This window comes from Paramisgurnus dabryanus, chromosome 21, assembly GCF_030506205.2.
Source record: "Paramisgurnus dabryanus chromosome 21, PD_genome_1.1, whole genome shotgun sequence".
NCBI classification, from domain to species: domain Eukaryota; kingdom Metazoa; phylum Chordata; class Actinopteri; order Cypriniformes; family Cobitidae; genus Paramisgurnus; species Paramisgurnus dabryanus.
Window position 1 is genome coordinate 31,693,212 of NC_133357.1, and position 21,956 is coordinate 31,715,167.

The window sequence follows — 21,956 nt, forward strand, 5'->3', positions numbered from 1 at the left end:
TTTCTAACTACTTTTTTGCTTACATTAGCTCAGATAATAAACATAATGTAAAAATGTTTCACCAAAAAATTAAGTAAATCATAATAAAAGTTTGGCATGAAGTTGATGTTAAATGCAAATAATATTGATTTACAATAATTAAGAATTATAGGTATATAAAACTTATATGTTTATAATTGTGCAGCTCTTAGTAATCTTTTAATCTTACCTAATAAGTTGATGTTAAATACATAAAATATGAATTTGAAATGAGCAATTAAAAACGAAAATATATAGCAAGCCTAAGTATATTGATTAAAATATATAGGATATGTAGAAATCATTTGTTAGTTAAATACTTATTTTATTTGATGAATAAATCTAAATAACATGTTAATTTTACACAAAGATATCTGTTTACTGTAGCATCCGATTAAAATATTTCGTAAATATTAAAGCACGTTTCCAGTTAGGAACGTATAAAACAGCTTAACACGGTTTAAACTTTATTAATTTCCGAAAATATCAAACATTAATAGGAAACTTGGAAAGAATGATTAAGAATGAATAGCGATTTCTAAAATGAGGGAGGGGCTACAAATCCAGTTAGCAAAACTGTGAGAACAGATTGCAAAAGCGTGCGCACGGTTTATAAATTCGTGGGTACAGATTGCAAAAACTGATGGTACGGTTTACAAATCTAAGAGCACGGATTGTTAACTCGTGCGTACGGTTTATTAATCCGAGCGCACGGTTTGTAAAACTGAGGGAACAGTTTAATAATCCGTGAGTACGGTTTATAAACTGAGGGGACGAATTACAAAACCGTGATCACGGATTGTTTTCTTTTTTCCAGGGGGTGACCAGAAGGGCTCCGTAATATAACAATCTCTGTTGCAACATAATACTTTTTTTCTGAACAGTTAACCTTGCACATGATATTTAAATAGTAATGTTTAATTTTTCTTTCTTTTGCTCTTTTGAAAACATTTAACTGCTTTAGCTAAGTAAGTATTAATTTTGAATGTCAAATTTTTACTAAATGTACAAGTTATGACATATTTTATTTAGATATTTAGTGACCATTTCTTTTTCTTCTGTTTGATTTTCTTTAGACCTCAGCCAAATTCCTGGTTTTGCTGGGCAACAGCACCTATTTCATACAATTTTGTTATAGCGAACCCAAAGGCTCTTTTCAGAGCCATCCACATTGCGTCACTGGTAAGTCATTTTCAATTACTTTTGAATCAGTAATTGCCTAATGACATTATAACATTGTTTTTCTGTTAATGTAACAGATATTGTTTACCAATGTTTATTGTTGTTTGTCAGTTTTGGCCATTTCAGCATGTTTGAAATAGGGGTGTAACGGTTCAAATTACTCACGTTTCGGTGCGTATCACGGCTTAGGGTCACAGTTTCAGTACACATTGGTCACAACAGGCTGCTTTACAAAAATAAAAACCTAAGCCGTTTTTAACCTCTGCCAAAATCAACATTTTCACTTAAGAGCACTTGTATTATTATACTATATACCAGCTTTACTGTGCAATTCAATATGAACATAAAATAGCTTAGAACACTGGGTTACTTTTTATATTCTATGCCGCTATCTTCAAGTTTTTTTTGCAAGAAGATAGGTTTGTTAAAATTCAAACACAGAAGGCAATTTGTGCTGTTTCTGTCTCACATGCGATCGTGTGCTATCTAGGCTTGCCGCGATGGTCGGTGAAACGGTGATAACCGGTGCTTCAGCCTCTCACCGGTTAGATCACTTGCCCACCGCGACACCGTCTTTCACCGTCGTTTTGATATTTTCGTGTAATTGCATCATTTAGTTTCGTTAGAGAGAGCAAACACTTACAACTGAAAGTGTCTGCTGAGTGAATTTAGCGGAGCTGAACGCGCGTCACATCACAGAGAGCAGCAGGTGTCAGATTTCATTTATTCCTGTCAGAGTTTGCGAGGCGAGCTGACTGAACAGACGAAGGCAGAAGCCGCGTGCTTACTCGTTTTTGTCATAATATACATAAATGATGTTTAATATAACCGAGATCGTTTTGTTCTGGTGTTTTTCATCAAGAAAAATAATAAAGCCATCATTCAAGCAGCGCTTTATGGAGAAGTAGCCGGTTGCTCTGCTTGGGACTGAGGGGTTCTGTGAGAATTACATGGGCACATTGACTTAAGCACTTAATTAAACCAGCTGTTGCACTCGCATTGCACACAAATGCATACGCGATTTAACGCAGCGTACGCAAGCACTGCATTTAAACAGTTGCGTAATTCAAAAGTGAAAGTAAAATGTGTACGTCTGCATGCGCATTTATAAGCCCCTCCCACCCGGTGAAACCGGGATCACCGGGTTTGTGACGCGCCGATTAACCGGTGAGAAAATTCTGTCACCGCGGCAACCCTAGTGCTATCAACAAAACCCTGGTGATGACGTGTAAAGCGACTCGTCATATTAGATGTATTGCCTTAGGCATACAGCACTTGCGAATTTTACAGTTTTGTCCACATTTTCTTGAGCATCGCTGCTGCAGTAGACTTAAATGCAGCTGGGGATGACTCTGTTAGCGTCTTTTCTCCTTCGTTTGCCGTGCTAAACGGTCTGTGAAACACACAAACACGCGAGGATGAACTGTGAGGTTGGCAACAAATTTGCATACTTCGAGTTGATTGGACAGGTACTCTCACCTTAACACATGCAGAGATTATTCAGAACCATACATTAGCTTTTTTATGCATCGTTTTTTCACCAAACTATAATAGAAATGTGTGGTCGAATTAAACACGGTGCACGTGCGTCCCAAACTGTGGGCGGAAAACAGGACGATTCGATTCTTTACCGAGAACCGTTACACTCCTAGTTTGAAAGTAAAACTGACTTTATTGAAGATGTACTCCACCTTCAGAAATAAAAATGATAGATTTTTTTACTTAGCCCCATCTAAGTCATCTAAGGTGTTTATGCCTTTTTTTCATCAGCTGAACACAATCAGAGTTCTAATTATTAATATCCTGGCTCCTTTTTGCTTTGTAATAAGTTTGATCATGGACCAAACATTCACGATCTCAAAAAAGTCCATCCATCCATCATTAAAGTAATCCATATACAACCCAGTGGTTTAATAAATGTATTTAGAAGCAAAGTATAAGGTTTATAAGAAAAAGTTTAGTTCTGAGCACTTTTAGTGATTAGTTACATATACGTAATTTTATAAAACAAAATCAACTATAGATTTAAATATAGTGGTATGTAAAATCTTATTGGTTCTTGTGTTTCATCATGAGTTGTGACAAAACTGACAGTCGTTAGACACTAAATGTTTTATTGTCTGTTTATTTAAGGTATGTTTTGTAACTAAAAGGTCCAAATATGAATTGTTTTTTTATTAACCCACTGGATACATTAAATTTTGATTACTTTACTAATGGATGGATGCAGTTTTTGGAGCTTCTAAACATTTGGTCTCTGATCAGAGCCATTACAAAGCAAGGAACAGCCAGGGTATTATTTAATATAGGTCTGGTTGTATTCAACTGAACAAAGAAAGACAAACATCTTGGATGACAAGGGGGTGAGTTAAAAAAAAAAAATAATTCTGAAGGTGGAATTTTACAGTTTAGGTTCTATTGTGTTGCCTGATGCGATAATTTATTAAATTAACAATCTTTACATTAATACCACAGGAAAGGGAACATTTTGAACAGGAATATCATATAATTAATTGTTTATTCTGAAGCATATGTGACTAACTAGATCATTTTGGGTACGACTAAATAAGATCAAGACTTAATTTTTACCAATTATTATAGGACAGCAGAAACACTGAAGTTTGAATGACATAATACTGCACATTGTGGACCTTTGTATTTAGAAACTATTTAGACCCCCTACACAGTTCAATTTTGTTAGGTCTCAATCTGATACTACAATAATCCCCCCCCCCCCTTATTATTAATCTGCACTCAGTACCCCATTATGAGAAACTGAAAACAGGATTTTGGAAATGTCTAAATGTATTTAAAAGAAGAAAAAAACTGAAATTATTCAGACACTTTACTTGGTAGTTAGTTGAAGCACTTTTTGCAGCAAGTACAGCCTCGAGTCTTTTTGGGAATGACGCAACAAGCTTTGCACATCTGGATTGAAGGAATTTCTGCCATTCTTCCTTTTAAATCCTTTCAAGCTCAGTGAGTTTGGATGTGAACTGTCGGCTGACAGCCGTTTTCAGGTCTCTCCAGAGATGCTTGGTGAGGTTGAAGTCGGGGCTTTGGTTGGTCCACTTCTCACATAGTTGTCCCTAAACCACTACTGTGTTGTCCTTGTTCTTTGCTTAGGGTCATTTTGATAAGGTTTTAGTGAGGATATCTCAGTGGACTCGAGTCAAGGTGTAGAAAATATCGGCGTTGATCAACACAAATAAATGGCACCTAAACAAAATTTCTAGTGTTATCGCAAAGGGTCTGAATACTTAAGTAAATTTGAAATTATTTTTTTCCTTTAAAACATTTTACAGAAATGTCTTAAATTCAGTTTTCACTTTGTCATTATGGGGTACTAGATGTTGATTAATGAGAATGATTTAAATTCTTTTTTTTTTTTGAGTCAGAACATTTTAATTAGGCCTTGAAAAGCTGCATCTGACATGGGACTTTTATTAACACACCCCCAGGTTCACAGAGAAGGTTTAGTAAAACACATCTTAAGATATGCCAGTGCCATTGATTTGTCTTATGATACACACCAGTAATGTCTTCTTCAAAGGAGTGCTTTTTAAAGATGCTTAATAGGCTTGTCTGTGAAACCAGTCCACAGTGTTTAATATTGTGACTGCGTTAAACTGCATTATCTTTGGAAAGTAATATAATTTTAAATTCTTGAGGTATATATAAATTATTAAAAGGATTAATGCAAACATAACAAATTTGCAAATAAAGTAAAGGGGTTTAAGTACTTTCTAAATACACTGTAAATGTGGTCATGCCTACTTTGAACTAATTTGTCGTTTTTGTTGATTTTGTTTTTCCTAGATTGGACATCTAATTCATCTTTGTAAGTAACAGTTACATATTTCACATTTAAAGCAATAATTCATCTTATGTTTATCAGCTTACCCCCAGGCCATCCAAGATGTAGGTGAATTTGTTTCTTCAGTAAAACACAAATATAGATTTTTAACTCCCAACTGTTTCAGTCTGTCAGATGTATAATGCATGTGGGTGGTAACAAAACTTAGAGGAATGTACAGACAAATCCAAATTAAACTCTGCGGCTCATGACGACAACTCAATGTCCTAAGATACGAAACGATCGGTTTGTGCAAGAAACCGAAAAGTATTTATATAATTTTTTTACCTTCAATACAGCACTATGCCTAAAGGAGTACGTGTGTACACATCTTCTTCTTGGTGTTTAAGGGTAGGTTGCAAACCAACTTCATAAGAGCATACCGCCACCTACTATATCGTTGCCCCGTATAGTGCTTATGCACCCTCATGCAGTGCACCCGATACAATAGGTGGCAGTATGCACCTATGAAGTTGGTTCGCAACCTGTTGGTTCAGTTTTATCTCTTAGGACATTGATGTGTCGTCACGAGCCGCAGAGTTATTTTTCTCTATCAAATTTTAATACCATCCACATGCATATTCACTGAGAGACTGAAGGGTTGGAGTTAAAAATCTACATTTGTGTTTTACTGAAGAAACAAAGTCACCTACAATTCGGATGGCTTGATGGTAAGCTGATAAACATAAAAATTTTATTTTTAGACAAACTATTGCTATAACAATGGGGGAGAGATGACTGGGATTTTATTAAAATAATTTTCCTAAGGCTGAATAATATTACTCAACATAAAATTTGTACAGATTAAAAAATTACTACATATCACATACCTGGCTGTCAGAATATTGCGCATTACATGCCCAAAACATAAGATCATACATCGTCCTGCTGTCTAGTCAATCTGAACACAACAAACCCATGTGTAGTCACATCCTTGTTTCTGCCAAAATGGCAGCCAATATGGTTTAAAGGTAGCATCTAGTAACTGCAATGCACAATTGATTTTCACTGCCTGGTTACTTTATGACCTCATGAAGGAACATGCACTATTAAATTTAATCAGCAGTTTGCATGGAAAATGAAAAATATTATATGATTTTAAAAGAAGAAATCAGAGTCAGTTTGTGTCATACACTTAACACTGTACAGAGCATCAGCTTTTGACTGCCCCACCCTTAACAGAATGGACATACAGACTGGACCTATATTCTGTGTAACCAAGATAATTCAGCCTTTTCAAAAACTGATATTAGAGTGTAGTTTTAATATGATCTTAATACTTTGAGTTTAAACAAAAATTTTAACTTATTTTTGTCCTGCAATATGTTTTGTACAATTAAGTATGTACTGTTAATCATTCTGTAATATGCGTGCTATTTTGACTTTAGAATGTAACTAACTTGTTTTTTTTCTCTTTGTGTTGTGTTTGTTTGTCATGTCCTGTCCTGACCTTTATATACATTTTCTTTCAAACTTTTATCTTGCTAAAATCATTGCTTCTCTTCTATTCTGTACTTTTACTTCACAAACACCTGGCTGCGCATTTCAAAACGTTGCTGCTTTGCTTGCTTGCTTCCTCTTCAAACGCATCCAAACCGCATTTAAACACTGCAAAACATGCCATGCATACCCAAGCAGCTTGCCTCTTAAAAACTGCCAGGAAACCCAAAAAATCACCGATTCAACTAAAAAAACAAAGCCTACAATTTCTACCCAAAAAAAACGACCCAATTTTTTACCCCACCCAACCAATCTGTTGCCCTAACCCCCATACACCGACTTTCCCCAAAACAGAACGTCCCTTTAACTTTTTGCTTTGACAGAAAAAGTGAGAACAGAACTACCTACAGCTCCAGTGTGCCCTGCTGCCTTGAGTGTCTTCACAAAGCAACGTTGATTAGAGGACTGCGTTGGGAAATCAACACCATCAACACACACAATAATTTACTATAGTTTTAAAATTACATAATTTCCTATAGTCTTTTAGACTGCTTATAATAGATAATACACATTACAGTACTTTTAAAAGTCATTAATATATCAGTAAAAAAAAAATTGTTTTTGAAGTTCATCTTTGAAACGTATTACATTTATATCTGAGTCTTTTCACATTTGCTTATACTCTACTAATTAATTGCATTAGTTATATTGCCTTTGGTTATCATTTCTGTACAATATTGGGGTTAACAGTTCAACAGTTCCATTGCTATAGTCTTGTGTGTTTGTATATCTAATTTCTTGACTGTTTTAACGGTGAAATTTTAGTACAGTACTTTAATATATCAGTAAAATATTCTAAGTTTGACTGTTGTTGTAACTGCTATTTGAATAGACTACATTTAAAGGTCATTAAAATATTTTGGTTTGCCAAGTTCCTCTTTGAATCTTACCACATTGTAACATTTACCTTTATTAATTGGTTGCATTTCTGATATTGCTTTTGGTTAACATTTTTGTACAATATTGGGGTTGACAGTGTTTGACAGTATAACAGTTCAATTGCTATAGTTTTGTGTGTTTGTATATTTAATTTGTTGACTTGTTACTAAAATTTCAGTCCTGTACTTTAAAAGCTAATTAATATATCAGTATTATATTTACAGTTTGACTCTTGTTGTAATTGTTATTTGAGTGCAGTACATTTAAAGGTAATTAAAATATCAGTAAAGTATTTTGGTTTGGCAAGTTCATATTTGAATCTTACCACGTTGTAACATTTGCCTTTACTAATTGGTTGCATTACTGGCATTGCCTTTAGTTAACATTTTATAATTCAGTGAAATACAAAGGCTTGACGGTATAACAGTTACATTGTGTGTATGTAAATACAGTAGGTTGACACTTGTTACCGTGGTATACTAGCATAACGTATAATAAGCATTAATATTCATTGAGTGGGTCTTTGTATTTGTTATTAAGGTTTTATCCGGAAAATTTGCACTTGTTTAACATACGAAAGGTACTTTGCTATAAACAGATCTTTAGATTTCTAACACCTGTTCCATCGTCATGCCACGTAAAGGTAAACGAAGTGAAGCCCAGAAGCAGCGCAGAAAGGTAGAAGCTTCACTGTGCATTAACTCCGTGTCAAGTGCGAGTGACGTAAGCCCAGACGTGCTCTCTGTTACGGCGTCCCACTGTCAAAGTGACCCGAGGTACGGTATTTATTCGAGGGGGCAACAATGCACGTGCAATTCCTTAATGTTTCTCGCGGTGCACAACGAACGTAATGAGCTGACCAGTTTGGAATTAGATGACATTTTAAAGAAAGGTGATGCTTTGTACACTCTTGTCAAGCAAACACTACAGAGTAAAGGACAATTTCGGAGTAATTTCCTTGATTTTGATGAGCTACCGGATAAACTTGAGACAAACTTGTGCTCTTACAACATCATTAAACATGGCCAGAAGTTTGGATTACTAAGAGATGCACCTGCACTAGGCAGCTATGACAACCTCGAGAATACTCTGCAATGTTTCAGAAGTGAAATCAGCAACTGCCTGTTTTTGTGTGGACTTTATTGTGTTGCTTTGTTTAGAGATCGCTCAGGGAGGTTTGGATTTTTTGATTCACACTGCAGAACACCAGATGGCATGTCTACTAATGATGGCACGGGTACTGCTGTAATGTTGACATTTTCACGTTTAGAAGACATGATAGAGAGACTGTTGCTGTTGTTTCAAGGGTGTTTCCAGTTAAGCGATAACGTGCAATTTGATCTGCTGCCAGTATCATTCACAAGCACAACAGTATGTACTGATGTCTCCATGGAGTATCTTGATAACATAGAGCCGTGTGTAGCATCTCAATTTCTGTCCACTAATGACCAATGTGCATCGTCACAACAGCAAATTCAGGTCCGAAATCCAGTTCAGTGTCCAGTCAACATAACAGATGAAGATGAAATGGAGATTCAAACTACTGTAACTGACAATTTGGACAGAGACAAAAATGTTCAATTAAATAAACTTTCTCATAACATCTCAAAAGATTCCTCAATTCAAATTATATTGTCAGATCCAAATGATCACTGTTTGGAAACATCCGACTTAAATCAACAATCAAAAAAGCTTAACAAATCCAGAAGGCGCAAGGATTACAAGATAAAATGGCACAAAAAAATGAATTTAAACAAAAAAGCCATGATAAACAACTATAAAAAATCTGAAGAATATAAGAATAAAAAAAGAATTTATGCTATTATGAATTACAGGAATAATGAGGAATACAGAGAGAAAAAGAAGAGAAAAATAATCAGCAGTTACAGTAGTAATGCAAAATTCAGGGAGAGACAAAGAACTTATATCACAAAAAATTACAGAATGGATGAGCACTTTAGAGAGAGACAAAAAACGTATGCCATGAGAAATTACAGGAACAATGATAAATTAAAAGAAAAGCATAAGAGGTACATAACTGATAGATATTCAAGAGATGCAATTTTCAGGCAAAGGCTAAAAGACTATTATAAAAACCGGTGCAAAATAGATTCAAACTTCTATGAACAAAGAAAGGTCATGTTTAAAAAACGTTATCAACATGACTCGCTTTTCAGAGCTCGTCAGAAGGCATATAATTTATTCAAAGCTAAAGACGGGATATCAGCACTCAAATTACTTCACAAGATAAACTGTGCACAAGACATACAGCACAAATATAAAGTAATTGACTGTGTGCGCCAGGCCACACAAGTGTTCAGACATAACCAACCTGTTGAAATACAGAATCCAGTGATATTGAAGGCATTGCAAACTTTCAGAGACATTATAAAACAGGGACCAACATATATATGCACATGCTGTGCAAGAGCACTCTTCTCAAATCAAGTGCGCACCTGTGATCGTGAAAGCTATCAAAAGAACCCAACAGTTGTTTCACTATGTTTGACAGGTAACTATGTTCATATATGTTCTGATTGTACTGATCACTGTAAGAGGAACACAGAATGGATCTGTCACAGCTGCCATTCAACACTTTTGAGAGGTACAATGCCAGACATTGCTGTAGCCAATAAGCTTCAGTTTAGTCCTATTCCTCCAGAGCTATGCAATTTGAATATTCTAGAAAGACATGTTATTGCAAAGTACATTCCTTTTGCTAAAATCTTAACACTTCCTAAAGGCCAACAGAGAGCTATAAAGGGTGCTGTGATTTCAGTTGCATCTGAAGTGGAAACAACAGTTAATTGTTTACCTAGACCAAGAAGTGAATCGCAGCTGCTTACAGTGAAACTGAAAAGACGTCTTTGTTACCAAGGTCATTATCAGTATCAGACTATTAATATGCACAAAGTTTTATCTGCTTTAGGAAAACTTAAAGATACGCATTCCGAATATAAAAATATTGTTATAAATCCATCTCCGCTGGCAGATGAAATGCTGAATGAACAGTCTTTAAATGACAGCAGTGCACACAATGAGCCAATGGACATTGACAACAACAGCCAAAGTGAAAACACAGAACGACAAAGCAATGAAAATGAACATGATAATTCAAGTGATGACCCTGAATCTAATAATGAACAACAATCTGGTCTTGTCTTGGACACATGTCTACAGCCCCCAGATCCTGGTCAACATTTGTTGTCTTATGATGATGGAATATTTTGTATTGCCCCTGCAGAGAAAAACAGTCCTGTAAGCATTTTTAAAATTCCTAAGCTTGAGTCTATGGCATTTCCAGTGCAGTTTCCTGATGGTAACAACACTTTTGATGAAACTGACAGAGTGAAATGTGTCTCCCCCAGCAGATACTTTAACACCAGGTTATTCTCTGTAGATAACCGTTGCGCGAAGGATACAAACTACATATTTTTTGCACAGTTTGTCACAGAAATGCACATGGCCAAATCTAGTATGTCCATTCAGTTGAGAAAAGCAAAACCTATGACACGTGATGGTCGTAGAATAAACTGTTTACTGCTGCAGAATAAATCTGAGTTAGAAAAACTTGTACACAACAAAGAGGCAACACGTTTCATGCAGCCACTAAGAGGAACACCAGCTTACTGGGAGAAGACTCTGCGTGATTTGTTCTCTATGCTAAGACAACTGGGCACACCTACATTTTTCTGTACATTTAGTGCTGCTGAGATGAGATGGCCAGAAGTTATTACTGCTATTAAAGCACAACAAGGTGAAACAGTGAACTTTTCTGAATTAGACTGGTCAGAGAAATGTGACATTCTTAAAAGCAACCCAGTCACAGCCATGCGCATGTTTGAAAAACGAGTTGAAGCCTTGATAAGAGATCTAATAATGTCACCTGCTCAACCCATAGGTGAGGTAATTGACTTTTTTTATAGAGTAGAATTTCAACAGCGTGGCTCTCCACACATTCACTGCTTATTTTGGGTGAAAGATTCTCCAGAATTTGAAAAAGATCAAGATGAAGATGTGTGCAATTTTATTGATAAATATATCTCATGTAAACTACCAGACCCAAACAAAGACCCAGAACTGCATAGAATTGTAAGTGAAGTACAGATGCACAGTCGAAACCACTCCAAATCCTGTAGAAAAAACAATAAGCACTGTAGATTTGGATTTCCTAAACCACCCATGAACACGACCATGATAACTCATCCCAGGCCTCCTCCAATAGATCAGTCTGATGAAGAAAATGAAGCAACAGAGGAGAGAGAAAATGACAGTACTGCACAAGCAAAAGCACAACTTCAAAAAGTGTGGGATCTGCTGAATGACACAACACAGAGTTTTGAAACCACAACACAGCTGCTTCAAAAAGCAAACATGACTTATGAAGAATATAAAAATATTTTCAATGTCTGTCAACATCAAATGTAATTGTCATGGAGAGACGACCACGTGACTGCTGGGTTAATGGCTATAATCCAATGCTGTTAAGAGCCTGGAATGCAAACATGGACATACAGTTCATTATCAATCCATACAGTTGTATCATGTACATTCTCTCATACATTTCAAAAGCTGAACATGAGATGAGTGATTATTTAAAAAAAGTAATAAAAGATTCAACTCATGATAACATGTCTGACTGTGAAAGCATGAAGCAGGTCATGAATTGCTATGCAAAATCTAGGGAAGTTTCCGCTCAAGAAGCAGTTGCTCGCACATGCAGTCTAAAACTGAAATCATCATCACGAGCTGTCATATTCATACCCACTGATGACAATGCTGTAAAAATGAGTTTACCAATGAAGTATTTGCAGACAATGGACCCTGACTTAGAGAATGTGTGGATGACTGGACTCCCAGAAAAGTACAAGGCCAGACCAAACAAACCTGAATTTGATAAAATGTGCATGGCAGAATTTGCAAGTGAATACCGCATTGTTTATGGAAGACAGAAAAAGGGTAAAAATGTTTTGCCACTTCAAAAGAATATAGGACACATTCAAAAAAGAACACGGGGTAAACCTGCTGTTATTAGATTTGCCCGTTTCTCAGAACAAAAAAACCCAGAAAAATACTTTGGGACATTGTTAAAACTCTACCTACCATATCGCACTGATGAACAGCTTAAGTCTCCAAGATTCCCAACATATGAATCATTTTACAAATTTGCTTCAGTAAACCTTCCCGGCACTGATGAACTGCAACGCGTGTGCATGATTGTAAATGGAAACCGTGAAAAGTATGAGAAGCATAATGAGGCAATAGAACAAGCAATTGAGGATTTTGAACAGAACGGTCCAGTCGAGGATGCATGGACTACATTAGCACCGGCAACTGAGGTGATCAGGCTGGAATGCATAATGGAGCGTGAACCATCTGATGCAAACGATGAACAAGATGATATTCCTGAATATACAGCATCTTCTTCTGTCAATAATACAGCTATGCCAGTAATAGAAGTTCCCCAGCTCAATTCTGCACAGATTCGCAAAATGTTTCAAAGCTTGAATCAAATACAAGCTTCAGTATTTTATGCCGTGCGAGACTGGTGCAAAAGATGTGTTTCTGGTGAAAACCCACAACAGTTTCTATATTTTTTGAATGGAGGAGCAGGAGTTGGCAAATCACATGTTATTAAATCTATTCATGCAGAAGCATCTAAAATATTGCGCAAACTTCCATGCGTGAGAGAGCACACTGACATTTCCAAACCAACAGTTCTTTTAACAGCATTTACGGGTACTGCTGCTTTTAACATTTCTGGTAAAACATTGCACTGTCTTTTAAAACTCCCAAGAAGCTTAAAACCTCCATACCAAGGCCTAGGAAACAGCTTGGATGAAATCAGGGCAGATTTTTCTAATGTACACATTATAATAATAGATGAAATATCTATGGTATCAAAACATTTGTTTGCATATGTTAACTGGAGACTGCAACAGATTAAAGGAAACCAGAAACCTTTTGGTGGATTGTCTGTTCTTGCTGTTGGAGATTTTTTACAATTGCCACCGCTTGGAAAAGCTAGACCACTCTGTGTGTATGAGAATCATGTGTTGGACTTCTGGAAAGATCAATTTCAGATCATAACACTGACACAGATTATGAGACAGAGAGAGGACCTTGAATATGCTGAGCTGCTCAACAGACTAAGAGTAAAACAGAAGCATGACAGGCTCACAGCTGCAGACCAGTGCATGTTACAAACTGCCACACGTTTGTCTCCCGAAGAGTGCCCCACTGATGTTTTACACATTTTTGCAACCAATAAAGAGGTAGACAATCACAATACTGCAGCCATATTCTCTCAATTTTCAAATATTATTACCATTGATGCCAATGACTACAAAAAAGATCCACGAACAGGTGAAATGAAAAAGCAAACTGCACCATTTAAAGGAGACAAAGGTGATCTTATTGACAAACTACAGATTGCAATTGGTGCACGAGTAATGCTTACCAGAAATATTGATGTGGAAGATGGACTGGTTAATGGTACTTTTGGTAAAGTGGCAAAAATTACAACTCAGGAACGAGATGGTGTTCCATATGTGCTGTTAATTGGTCTTTACCTGGATGATGTAAATGCTGGACATAAACATCGTAACAAAGCACCTGGTGGAGATGACAACATTGTTTATATTGAGAGGTCAGAGGAGCCACTAAAAAAAAAGGGAACAGTTCGAAGGCAATTTCCCATGAAACTTGCTTTTGCATGCACTATACACAAAGTTCAAGGAATGACAACTGATCGTGCTGTTGTATCTCTGAAGCATATTTTTGAACCAGGCATGGCATATGTTGCACTAAGCAGAACCACAGCGCTTAGTGGATTGCACATCATAGACTTTGATGAAAAAAAAATTTACTGTGATCCAGAAATAAATGCCTCTTTGGAGAACATGTCAAAAGCTGATTTTCAACATGTCCAACCTCTTCTACACACTGAGTATGATGTAAATTCTCCTCTTACTATCATTCATCATAACACAGAGGGACTACAGTGTCATATGGATGATTTAAAAAGTCATCATGAGCTTTTGTTGGCTGATGTTTTGTGTCTCACTGAAACACACCTGTCTGGCTCATCTGCTCATGAGTGTCTCCAGCTGGAAGGATACAGAATTTATAATCGCAACAGACATACATCCTACACAAATAATCTACAGTTGGCAAACAGAAATGGTGGTGGAGTGGCCATTTATGTGAGAAATAGCTTACAAGCTCATCCTCTGATGTACATACAGAACGTGACAGACCTGGAATATTTGGTTTTAAAAGTAGAACACCCCAAAGAAGCACTGGTCACAGTAATCTACAGACCACCTAAATACAACCTAGGAGTGTTTTTGACTAACCTAAATGCCCTTCTGACATCCCTGGAAATCATAAACATCAACCCTGTTATCATTTTAGGAGACTTCAATGAAGACCAGCTGTCCCATGGGAACAAACCCATTTTGAAACTGTTTAATGACAAAGGATATACACAACTGATCCACACTGGGACTACTGAAAACAACACCCTTCTGGATCTTGTTTTTATTAGTAGCACACACTCACATATCAGAGCAGGAGTACTGCAAACATACTACAGTTATCACGATCCTGTCTACTGTATTTTGGAATAGATACTGTAAGAAATTATCAGCTGTGAAACTTCATCCTGATCAACAAGTACACATTAGGATTAACATTGCCTTTAAAACATTCCAGGTTAAAAAGATTCCAATAAAATATACCCACATCAGAGCCATTAACAACAATCTGTCACATGAACAAGATATATATTATGATTTTATCATATTACATAAATGTAGATGAATTCAATTTATCACATTTACTATCAGGGATGATGCAACCCTATTATTTAAATGCACACACACACACACACACACACACACACACACACACACACACACACACACACACACACACACACAAAAAAACAAACACCCATCTATTTGATTCATTCTTATCTGTGTGGGGACATTTGGTCCCCACAACGTAAATACCAGGTGTTTGTGCACATGTGTGTGTGCGCGCGCACACACACACACACACACACACACATTTTTTATTCTTTATGGGGACATTTGGTCCTCTCAACATAATAAAAACTAGGTATGTGCATGTGCGTACACAGACACACACACAGTTTTCATACTCTTCTAGTTTTCCTATACTATTCATGATTTAAACATTTAAACTGCAACATATACTATAATGTTTTTAAGCATGATAAACACATTAAAACATAAAAAATGTAAATGGAAAAAAGATTCATGCATCTGAATTTTTTTGTTTTTGGTTAAGACAGATTTGCTGTGCTGGTTCTCAAGTGCCCCACTACCAACCCAAAAAAACACCTACATGATAAGAGTTGCCAAATAGGATGGAGCATGAACCAGGTGCATGAGGTGATGATCCAATGACGGGTAAGACTCTCTTTTGGCCAGCGGAGGGCAACCTAAGGCAGGACATCACCGCCCTGGGCATCTGCCTGAGCAGGCAGGTGTGAAATGGATCAAGAAAGTGGATATGATGCTTTTTGGGCCAAAAGCATCAAATAGGAGGGGCTGTAAGACATTACAAGCTGCCTCAATCAAAAATCCACCAGATCATCCCGACCAGCTCCTCGATCACATCATCCTGGCAGGCAATTCTGATTTTCGTTGCCACACTACTTGAGTGTGAGATAAAACAATTATGGACAATCAAATGTGGGTCACTTGAGAATCATCTCTAAATTTGTAAGGCTACATTTTATAGAAAACATACAGCAACCCAAAAGCATGACTTTAATATACACAAATATACATATTCAAATTTATGTGTGTGTGTTTGTATCAATACAAATAAATCACTGTTTAAACAAACTTACTTCTTGTGGTTCTTTAATATTTATTACAGCATATCCAAACCCCTCATACAATAAAACTGTATGTTTAAGCAATGATGTAAACACATTTAAATATTAAGCTAAAATGTTTTAACATTTGTGTTTTAGCATAATAACAACATGAAACATCTTGAATAAGGGCAAAACATTTTATCATGTTGTTAGCTTGTTTTACAATAATGATTAGCATGATACAGTTATGTGGTTTTAAATGTTGTTGCTAGGGTGCTGCTAAGTAGTTTCTAAGGGAATGCTGGGTGGTTGTTATAGTCTTGCTATGTGGTTGCTAAGATGACAATTTATATTATAGCACAAATTAAAAACAATGGCTGTCGACTGATGTGCCATTGACAATGTAATCAAATTCATACACAAACAAACAATACAAATAACAAAAAAAAAAACAGAAATGAACATAAAATCGCATGATTAATATGTATGACACAATGTCAATCAAAAGCTTTTGAAATTTAAAAAGTTTTTAGTCTGGACTTAAAAGTGAGAAGAGGTGGAGCTTGTCTTATCCTAATTGGAAAGGCATTCCAAAGCCTGGGAGCTGCAATGTAAAAAGCTTAATCTCCCCTACACTTAAGCCTCGATTTAGGAGTACACAAAGCCTGATTTGATGACCGAAGAGATCTTGAAGGTTGATATTCAGTCAGTAGTTCAGAGAGATAGGTTTGTGCTAAGCCATTTAAAGGTTTGTAGACAAGTAACAATATTTTAAAATTTACTCTAAAATGCACCAAAATACCAGGGGCCCATTTCAATAAGGAGGTTCAACCTACTCTGAGTTAAAACTTGAACTGCAAGTTGATTTACACTGATATTCGAAACTCTTACGTTTTCGGTTTCATAACAGCTGAAAAGAGTTAGTTTAAGCAACTCTGAGTCTATGAAAAGTCATTATCAAAGGAGCTCAGATATTATGATTCACCATGGCAACAGCATGTGAAAAGAGGTCTGGTGTCATGAGCAATTTTGTCCCCCCTTACAATTTTGCTTCCCAAGCCCCCCCCCCCCCCCCGATGGTATCTAATACTATTGCCTGATCAAGATTTGTCATTGCAATATCATATAGCACGCAGTCTAGCAAACTAATTACTTCGTACAAAATACACTGAAAAAAATCATTCATTGAATTTTATAAATTTTTTTAAGGTAAGTGGTTGCAATCAATTTATTTAAGCTACATTTAAACAAAAAAGATTAGTAACGTAAAATAAAATATAAAACTTTTGCTTAAATGTAGATTAAATAAATTGATTGCAACCACTTAGGCCACCTTAAAAAAATTATTAAATTCAATGAATTATTTTTTTCAGTGTAAAAGCATACAAAATACTTATGTGTCATTATGCCTTAAAATAATCAACATTCAACATTTCTAACATGCATATGTTTTATACTAAAAGTTTAGTAATCATGGCTTATAAATAATCATTTTAATGTGTGATTCAACTATGTAGTAACCATGTTCTGTATAAGTAATTTATTAACTTTACACAGTACAAAAGTGGAAAGGGTATAGTATATTATATTTAAGCAATAAAATGACACAAGCAATGTGTAGATCTCACCACCTATAGCCTCATTTATATACTACATGAAACATATCATTTACATAAATTCTAATTTAAGACGCAATCAGATGCGGCCTCATGGGGCAAATGCAAATGACGCAAATTAGGCGACGCAATTGCCGCGAGAAAACACGCTTTTTCCTCAAGCGAAAAAAACGAAGAACGCGCTCTCACACAGGATCATTTGACATTATAGAGGCGAGAGAGAGAGAGAGAGAGAGAGAGAGAGAGCGAAAGAGATAGAGAGAGAGCTAAAGTATGTATGTCACTCATCTAATTACAGTATGTTAACTGGATAACAGTGGATATAACTCATTGTATAGTTTAATAAAATAATGTATTTTGATTACAAAAATCAAACCTAGTTTTACTAGCTGCTGACCAGCATAGGGAATCTCTATGGCTAATTTATAAGACATGTTGATTATAAAGACAGTACTGTGTGTTGTACCTTTTCTTGTTAATTTAGTCTTTTTGGGTAGCCTGTCTTATGCATAGAATGATTCAAGGAGGTTGATTATTTTGCTTCCTTTAAAGTTTGATCAATTGTGCATAAAGACATGTGCAACAAATGGATATAGGGTGTCAAACTCATAGATTTGCATAATTTAAAATTCAGACGCTCTTTTTAAAATATTTGGGCTCAACCTCTGTCACAGATTTAAAGTTGAAACTTACAAAACCTATCAGAGGTCCAGAATGTAATTAAAACACACCAGTGGCTTTGCTGTCAACAGTATTAAACATGTTACCCCTCAAAGAACCCCTCCCAACAGAGTCCCCACATAACAAATCCCAATTTAACCCCTGATGTTAACATGATTAATCATGAAGTTAGCATGATTTAACCTAAAGTTAGCATGAAACTAGCATGATTTAGCATAAAGCTAGTATGATTAAGCATGAAGTTAGCATGAAGCTAACATGATTTAACATGAAGTTAACATGAAGCTAGCAGGATTTAGTATGAACCTAGCATGATTTAGCATGAAGTTACCATGATTTAGCACATAGCTAACATGAAGCTAACATGAAGCTAACATGATTTAGCATGAAGTTAACATGAAGCTAACATGATTTAACATGAAGTTGGCATGAAGCTAGCAGGATTTAGGATGAAGCTAGCATGATTTAGCATGAAGTTACCATGATTTAGCACGAAGCTAACATGAAGTTAACATGATTTAACATGAGTTAGCATGAAGCTAACATAATTAACATGATGTTAGCATGATAAGCATGATGTCAGCTTGATTAGCATGATGCTACCATGATTAGCATGAAGCTAGCATGATGTTACCATGATTAGCATGGTGCTAGCATGATGCTAACATGATTAGCATGAAGCTAGCATGATGCTAGCATGATTAGCATGAAGCTAGCATGATTAGCATGAAGCTAGCATGATGTTAGCATGTTTAACATGAAGCTAGCATGATTAGCATGAAGCTAGCATGATGTTAGCATGTTTAACATGAAGCTAGCATGATGTTAGCATGATTAGCATGAAGCTAGCATGATGTTAGTATGATGTTATCATGAAGCTAGCATGATTAACATGAAGCTAGCATGATGTTAGCATGATTAACATGAAGCTAACATGAAGCTAGCAGGATTAGCATGAAGCTAGCATGATGCTAACATGATTAGCATGAAGCTAGCATGATGCTAACATGATTAGCATGAAGCTAGCATAATGTTAGCATGATTAGCATGAAGTTAGCATGATGCAAGCATGATTAACATGAAGCTAGCATGATGCTAGCATGATTAGAATGAAGCTAACATGATGCTAACATGATTAGCACGAAGCTAGCATGATTAGCATGAAGCTAGCATGAAGCTAGCATGATTAGCATGAAGCTAGCATGAAGCTAGCATGATTAACATGAAGCTAGCATGAAGCTAGCAGGATTAGCATGAAGCTAGCATGATTAGCATAAAGCTAGCATGATGCTAACATGATTAGCATGAAGCTAGCATGATGTTAGCATGATTAGCATGAAGCTAGCATGAAGCTAGCAGGATTAGCATGAAGCTAGCATGATGCTAACATGATTAGCATGAAGCTAGCATGATGCTAACATGATTAGCATGAAGCTAGCATAATGTTAGCATGATTAGCATGAAGTTAGCATGATGGTAGCATGATTAGCATGAAGATAACATGATGCTAGCATGATTAGCATGAAGCTAGCATGAAGCTAGCATGATTAGCATGAAGCTAGCATTAAGCTGATTGATTAACATGAAGCTAGCATGAAGCTAGCAGGATTAGCATGAAGCTAGCATGATTAGCATGAAGCTAGCATGATGCTAACATGATTAGCACGAAGCTAGCATGATTAGCATGAAGCTAGCACGAAGCTAGCATGATTAGCATGAAGCTAGCATGAAGCTAGCATGATTAGCATGAAGCTAGCATAAAGCTAGCAGGATTAGCATGAAGCTAGCATGATTAACATGAAGTTAGCATGATGCTAGCATGATTAGCATGAAGTTAGCATGATGCTAGCATGATTAGCACGAAACTAGCATGATTCTAGCATGATTAGCATGAAGCTAACATGATGTTAGCATGATAAGCATGATAAGCATGAAGCTAGCATGATGCTTACATGATTAGCATGAAGCTAGCATGATTAGCATGAAGCTAGCAGGATGCTAGCATGATTAGCACGAAGCTAGCATGATACTAGCATGATTAACACGAAGCTAGCATGATTCTAGCATGATTAGCATGAAGCTAGCATGATGTTAGCATGATTAGCATGAAGCTAGCATGATGTTAGCATGATTAGCATGAAGCTAGCATGAGGCTAGCACAATTAGCATGAAGTAAGCATAGGTTAGCATGATTAGCATGAAGCTAACATGATTTAACGTGAAATTAGCATGATTAGCATGATGCTAGCATGATTAGCATGATGCTAGCATGATTAGCATGAAGCTAGCACTATTTAGTGTGCAGCTAACAAGATTTAACATGAAGTTAGCATGATTTAGCATGAAGTTAGCATGATTTAGCATGAAGTTATCAAGATTTATCATGAAATTAGCATAAAGCTAGCATGAAGCTAGTATGACATAGCATGGAGCTAGCATGACGCTAACATGACCCAAAGACCCAACCCCCATGTCTCTATGATGTTCAGATCCAGAGATATAAGGCTTTGTTTATTATGTTGCTAGGGTGTTCATATTTTGTTGCTAGGGGCGTGGCTTAATACCTCAATAAGAATCCTAAGAGACTGATTGGATGCCTGAGTAAAATGAGCCCACCCCTATGTCTCTATGACACTCTTGTGCAAAGATATGCATCTGGGCTTTTTATAATGGTAGTCTATGGGAGATGTTGCTAGGGTACCCAAAATTGTTGCTAGGGGCGTGGCTTAATAGCTCTGTGGTGATCCTAAGAGACTGATTGGTTGCCTGAGTAAAATGAGCCCACCCCCATGTCTCTGCGACACTCTAAAGTGAAGATATGCCATCTGGGACGTTTTTATTCCCTTTTATGGGCATGTTTCCTGCCCCATTATAAGTCAATGGGAAATTTTGGGGGCCTCTTACACCCCAGGGGTACAGCTTACACCCCATTGTGAGGTATGTTCTTACACAGCCTGTCAGCCTCCTTAAATGTGATAAGCCACAAGTTTCTACAAGTTTCTCACTCACAGCTATGACCCGTCAAAGTTTGTCTCAATGTTAAATCAATGGAAATTTTGGGGTGTTCGAGCCCCCCGTTTAGGAATTTGGAAGGTCCCATCAGTTAGAAAAGATATAGCACACTAAGTCAGACCAGTCTGAAGGTCTGTGGAAAATTTGGTGCATGTAGCTTGAAAGCCCTAGGACGAGTTAGTGTCAGAAATTTTGGGGTAGAATAATAAGATATAAGTTTAATAGCAATAACAATATATTGGCTTTTTCAAAGCCAACATAATAACAATATGTTGGCTTTTTCAAGCCAACATAATAAGATATAAGTTTAAAAGCAATAACAATATGTTGGCTTTTTCAAGCCAACATAATAAACAGA

General features: G+C 36.4%; 1 long non-coding RNA gene across 1 annotated transcript; it reads left to right on the forward strand.

Moving 5' to 3' along the window:
* The first annotated feature begins 457 nt into the window (after positions 1–457).
* On the forward strand, positions 458–11,154 carry LOC135775971 (uncharacterized). The gene is made up of 4 exons (XR_010543985.2): positions 458–986; positions 1,095–1,200; positions 5,020–5,041; positions 6,692–11,154. It is a non-coding gene; the product is annotated as an uncharacterized lncRNA (long non-coding RNA).
* The last annotated feature ends 10,802 nt before the right edge of the window (positions 11,155–21,956 follow it).